At 40.6% G+C, this 6,649-nt stretch overlaps 1 long non-coding RNA gene across 1 annotated transcript; it reads left to right on the forward strand.

Moving 5' to 3' along the window:
- Window positions 1–2,055: 2,055 nt before the first annotated feature.
- LOC127782950 (uncharacterized) lies at window positions 2,056–5,026 on the forward strand. Its single transcript, XR_008019238.1, has 4 exons — window positions 2,056–2,335; window positions 2,425–2,957; window positions 4,596–4,665; window positions 4,767–5,026. It is a non-coding gene; the product is annotated as an uncharacterized LOC127782950 (long non-coding RNA).
- The last annotated feature ends 1,623 nt before the right edge of the window (window positions 5,027–6,649 follow it).

Here is a 6,649-nt window from a genome sequence, read left to right on the forward strand (position 1 = left end):
AATTTAAATTTCAAATCATAACAATTTCAAACAACATTTTCAAATACCAAATGATTTCAACTGAAAAAGTTATCAACAACAAAGTTGTATAACTCATCAATATCTATAACTTTTATTTTGGTCATTTCTTCATCCGACAAAATGATAGTAATATTGTTCACAAAATTTGTATATATCTCTTATAGTTTATAAAACCATGTAAGAGATATATAAATTTTGTGAACAATATTACTATCACTTCATTGGATGAAGAAATTACCAAAATAAAAGTTATAGATATTGATGAGTTATACAACTTTGTTGTTGATGACTTGTTCAGTTCAAATCATTTACTATTTGAAAATGTTGTTTGAAGTTGTCATAATTTGAAATTCAAATTCAAGTTATTGAAACAAAGTCATATAGCAAAATGACCAAAACAAAAGTTATAGATATTGATGAATTATACAACTTTGTTGTTGATGACTTTTTTATTTGAAATCATTTAGTATTTGAAAATGTTGTTTGAAGTTGTCATAATTTGAAATTCAAATTTTATATAGGTCAATCAAATTTAAATGGAGAAATAACCAAAATAAAATAGGTAGATCTCAATAAGTTATACAACTTTGTTTTTGACAACTTTTTCACATAAGTTCATTTAGTATGATAAAATTCGATTCAAAGTTTTCATATTTTGAAATTAATTGACAAGAGGGAGGTAAAATGGACTTCTTGGTGAGGGAGGAGCATAATGGCTGGCCCGTAATAGGCTTTCTTTCATTCCATATATGTTTAACCTTTTTTTGTCTTTTTATTTTATTATACCATTATGAAGGAGCACACAAAAAATCCGATTCAAAGTTTTCGTATTTTGAAATTAATTGACAAGAGAGAGGTAAAATGGACTTCTTGATGAGGGAGGAGCAAAAGGGCTGGCCCGTAATAGGCCTTCTTTCATTCCATATATGTTTAACCTTTTTTTTCTTTTTATTTTATTATACCATTATGAAGGAGCACACAAAAAAATCATACTAAATGAACTTATGTGAAAAAGTTGTCAAAAACAAAGTTGTACAACTTATTGAGATCTACCTATTTTATTTTGGTTATTTCTCCATTTAAATTTGATTGACCTATATAAAATTTGAATTTCAAATTATGACAACTTCAAACAACATTTTTAAATACTAAATGATTTCAAATAAAAAAGTCATCAACAATAAAGTTGTATAACTCATCAATATCTATAACTTTTGTTTTGGTCATTTTGCTATATGACTTTTTTTCAATAACTTGAATTTGAATTTCAAATTATGACAATTTCAAACAACATTTTTAAATACTAAATGATTTCAACTGAAAAAGTCATCAACAACAAAGTTGTAAAACTCATCAATATCTATAACTTTTATTTTGGTCATTTCTTCATCCGATAAAGCGACAGTAATATTGTTCACAAAATGTAGATACCTCTTATATAGTTAGATACATCTTGTATAGTTATATAAATATACAAGAGGTATCTACATTTTGTGAACAATGTTACAAATCACTTTATCGGATGAATAAATGACCAAAATAAAATTTGTAGATCTAGATGGATTATAGAACTTTGTTATTGATGACGTTTTCAGTTGAAGTCGTTCACCGATAAAAAATTCTATTTGAAGTGCTCAAACTTTGAATTTCAATTTCAAATTATTCAAATAGAATCAGATGGAGAAATGACAAAAATAAAAATTTTACATAACAACTTTGGTTTTGGTGACTTTTCCATTTGAAATCATTTATTAACCCCAATTTTTGTTCGAAGTTGTCAAATTTTAAAAATTCAAAATTTGAATTGTTCAAATGAACTTATTTGTAAAAATGACCAATACAATAGTTGTGGATCTCTTTATAATTTTTGCATTTGAAAGACAAAAATCAGCCTAAAATTAAATTTAAGTTCTCATAAATTTAAGGTGAAATGTCCATTTTGTCCATACAATTTTGTTGCTACTACAGCACACCAGGGAAATTTTGGTAAATTCGCATAGAACCAGTTGACCAGCCAAACCTTATCCTCTCCCTCTCCAATCTCCCTCTTCCTCTCCTCAGGTCGGGGCGCTGGCTGAGACCGAGCGGCGGCTGCTCGTTGCGATCGGGGCAGGACCCCGCTTCTCCCGTCCAATCCGGCGGTGGCTCGGTGACGAGAGGAGGGGCGGCGAGAGCTCGGCTCCTCCCTTGCCTCTTCTCCCCTCCAATCCCGGTGGCAGCGGCGGCGGCGGCTCCGCGACAAGGAAGGGCGGCGGGAGCTTGGTTCCTCCCTCCCCTCTTCTCCCCTTCAATCCCGGCGGCGGCTCGGCGACAAGTAAGGACGGCGGGAGCTCGGCTCCTCCCTCCCCTCTTCTCCTCTTCTCATCCCCGCTTCTCCTCTCTAATCCCGGTGGGGTGGTGTAGGTGCGGGACAAGGGCGGCGGCTCGGCAACGGCGGCTCAGCGGCGACGACGACGACAGCGACAAGGGAGGGGCCTTGGCGACTTTGACGACGACCGTGACGACGGAGGGCCTCGTCGACAACGACGGCGCGCGGTGGACGGCGACGAGCGGATCCGGCACCACCTCCTCCATCCACCGCGCCACCTCCATCTCCGCCCCCAGCCACCTCTTCACCCTTCCCCGCCTCGCTCCCCCAGCCAGGGAAGGACGGTGGCGCGCGGATCTGCCGCCTCCCGTCCTCGGGAGCGACGGCGGCGCATGAATCCAGCGGCCTCCGTCCTCGGGAGTGCCCTGGCGTGAGCGGGAGTGCCGGCAGAACGCAGATTCGCAACGACGGTGACGGTGGCTGCAACGACGACGGTGGCTGCAACGACGACGACAGCGGCGATGGTAGCTGCGACGACGACGACGGCGATGTGCAAGTAGCGGCGGTGCTCTCTTCCTCTATCCTCCGCCATCAGCAGCACCAGTATACCCTGGGACGCCTACCGACGGTAACTACAATGCTCAAATCAGAAGAAAACTAAATTCTGCTGCATTAAAAGTGCATAATGAGTTCGTCTGTTTATGCCATTTTGTGGTAGTTTCCAGCAGCAGGAATGTCGTAGTCCCAATGTCTTGCATGAACTGCTAGTTTAAGTTAAGAAGCACCCCCCTCATGGTTCTAGAATTGATATATATATAGAAGCTAAGCGAACTACTTCAAATCATGCATATATGAGGTTTCAACCACTATACCAATAATGTTTAAGCGTGTCCATCGATCTAAACATGCTGTTTGAATATTGCGATATGCGATTATGCAAAAAGGTAGTATAAAAGGTAAACCTCTCTACTAGTAGCAGCTAGGTTCATCCATCACCTAATCCAATCATATAACTGGCAAGAGGGCGATCAAGCATAGTAGGATAACACTTACAGACCATTGATATATGCTCCTTTTGTATGCATCTGATGTGGAATCACACAATAATGGAGTTCTCTTTCAGTTTATTAATCATGGTGGTAAACCATATATAGTTTTCACCAGTGTACAATATAGTGTGCAATCCATCAGTCCAATTGTATGGCCAGTAGCTCATGTGTAGCTTTAGGGGTAAATAGTAAAGTCAGAATATATAACTAGACATGCATGCAGTGTTGCTCCAGTATATTTCAGAGCTTATATGTACTGAACTTTTGTGCAATTTAGTTATGATGATCTGATCTTTTTGTATATGCCAGCTGCAATTTTCGATTATGAGCTTTGTATATCTTATGCACATATTGCTTAGTTCAGTATATCTTTTTGCACATATTTGCTTTGTATATCTTTTTGTATATGCCAGCTGCTTAGTTTATTTGCTTAGCAGCCCAATGATAAGGGGGTGGCATATGCATGTCATGTGTTATGTGCAAAAAAGCCTATTTTTTCATTTTACACTGCACTTTTTACATCCTTTATCTATTGATTTTACAAATGTAATTTTAGTTACAAACCACTGTAATTTTTAGTTCCAGTGTATGATTTTGTGAAATTTGAAGGTGATTTTAAGTTTCTGGAACATCGACGCTCCAGATTTGCTTCATTGTAGCTCACCTTGATTGGGAGTGTGTGTAGACATAATTTGTCTTTTGTCCTTGTGACTAGCTGTCCTGTGCATTCATCTTTTTTTTTTTTTTTTTGCGCTTGTGACTAGCTGTCGTGTAATACCGGTTTGCTCACTTAAGATATGATATGTCAGCTGATCGACAAGATTCTGTTAGGGTAACTAAACAAGGTATTGGCCTATTGGGTGGCTGTGTGGCCTGAATGGCTGCTAAGCTTACATGATTTGTTATAGCATGATTACATATGCATAAGAGAAAAGGTGAACTTTCAGATTAGATTAGAATATGATGGAACCACTTTTGAATATTTGTGACTAGGAACCTTATTATGACTTTGATTATTTGTTCCAAAATTTAGTCTTTTAACATGCTTTATGTATTGACTTTACAAATGTATAGATCTCTGTTTTTGTCATGGATTCCTGGTTGAATGCTACTAATCATTTTCCATGTTGGATGCTTTAGTTTTATTCCATGGCACTAACTGCTTTGTGGTCTTCGTTGCTCTGACATCACCGAGTACTCATTTTTGTTCTTCTCAGGTTACTTTTTTGGGGGTGATGTTTCGATTTGCAAATCAAAACAAGATTGCTGCCTGATACAAAACTTAAGGTATTACCATGGGGTACTACTGTGATTTTGTTCTCCGGGTACTTTCTGATTGCAGGAGCTCAACTCAGCAGTTACTGATGTTTTATCTTGTGCATATGCAGTGCTGCTAAGCTCACTTGGAAGATCTTGGTCACGCGGCATCGGGTGAAATTCTGTATGGTTACATTTAATTGGGTTGTAGATTCTGGGTTGTAAATTTTGTGTTGTATTGAATGTTTGTCGGGTTCCGTTGGATGCTAATAGGGTTGTAACCTGTGTGCTGTATCGGTTGTTACTGTGTTTGATTGTTGGGCCTATATGGGCTTAGCCCTCTTGTTATTTGATACTAATGTAAATGAATATAATATGATTGGGCTGAAAATGGTGTGGTATAATGTTTGGGCCTATGGGCTTTTGCAATGGACTTAGCCTATTTATTGTTTGATATTAAATCAAATGGATATAATAGAATTGGGCTGAAAATATGCTACATCATATATGGGCTAGGCTAAAATCTATATGGGCTAGGCTAAAATCTAGTTGGGCTTGTCATTGGGCTAAGCCCATAAAAAGGGTGCTTAATACATGGATTTTAATGGCCATCAGGTATGTTATGACGTTTTTAGGCTAGATAATGACGAATATGAGCGTCACAAAGTTATGATGACTGAAAGGATCGCCACTAGATTAATGATGAAAAGAATAAGGTTTCGTCATAGAACGTCATAGAGACGCATGATAGGTGACGAATGAATTTTCGTCACGCGAGCGTTACAGATTACGAAACGTGACAAAAATTTCAATGTTTGTGACGTAAATGAAGCGTCATCTATCATAAGATGTCTTGTAGTGCGTTACATTAGGTAGACCATTTTTTAAAAGCTTTATGTTAACTCCATTGGTAGCACTATTTTGACAAATTTTGATACAGGACATTAAAAACATGTAATTAGCTAAGTGACACCACAAGATAGTAAAACGGCTAAGAGACTCTAAAAAATGTGTAATTTGTTACAGAAACAATTCAAAAGGACCAAATTACCATTGGGTAGACATAGCTTCGATGAGGTGGCGATGACTTCCGTGATGGCGGCCTTGACCAGCGGCGAGCAGCAGCGGAAGGCGGTGGACTCTCAAAGCACGTCGCAGAACAACGGCGAGTAGTTGTTATTGGCGGTGGTGACGAGCATCGGGATGCGTACTCGACGGTGATGGCTCCCACGATGCAACGGCCGTGCGCTTTAATTAGCCTGCTGTGCGTGCTGCTGCCGTCGCAGGTCACATACCGGTCCAATGGCGATCAGGGCTTCTTCGCGGGCGAGCCTTGCTAAGACGCTTGTGTCGTTCTACCTGCTCGCTAGTCGGCTTGGCATCGACGGAGCTGGCCACATCCAAATCGACTACACCGGTGAGGGTTCATGCCGCGCCGCTCCGTGAGCTGCACGACTTATTCGTTAGCGCCAAACTACCATGCATGCTTATGCTGGTGCAGGTCTGGTGCTCAGCCTCCGGTGTGGTGGTGTCGTGCTCAGCCTGGCAACGCACCACACTAACTGTCGTCGATGCCCAAATCGCGTCGTACTTCGTGGAGACCTGGGCGAGAAACTCTAGTGCGGCGGTGTTGTGCTCAGCTTTGGTTATGCACTACTCGGTTGTCGATGCCTAGAACACGTCGCACTTCATGAAGACGTGGGCGAGCAGATATTGCCCGTGGCTCTACCGAGGCGCCGCTGCTGCCGCCGTTGTGCTTCGACCACAAGCTAGCTGCTCACCACATGCGCCACGCCCACGCGTACCATGCTCTAGGACCACTCGGGTACAAGCCCCAAGCAGCGCCGCCGGCGCACGTACGTGACATGCTAAGCAAGCAGCAGGTACGAGCGCACCATCATCATGCTAGAACAAGGAAGAAGTGAAAAAAGAAAAGGGCAAAATTGGCACTTCACACGGCTTCTCTCTCCTCAAGCAGATGTATATATTATTTTATTATTGCTCATAGTGTCCA

This window comes from Oryza glaberrima, chromosome 8 (assembly GCF_000147395.1).
Source record: "Oryza glaberrima chromosome 8, OglaRS2, whole genome shotgun sequence".
NCBI classification, from domain to species: Eukaryota; Viridiplantae; Streptophyta; class Magnoliopsida; order Poales; family Poaceae; genus Oryza; species Oryza glaberrima.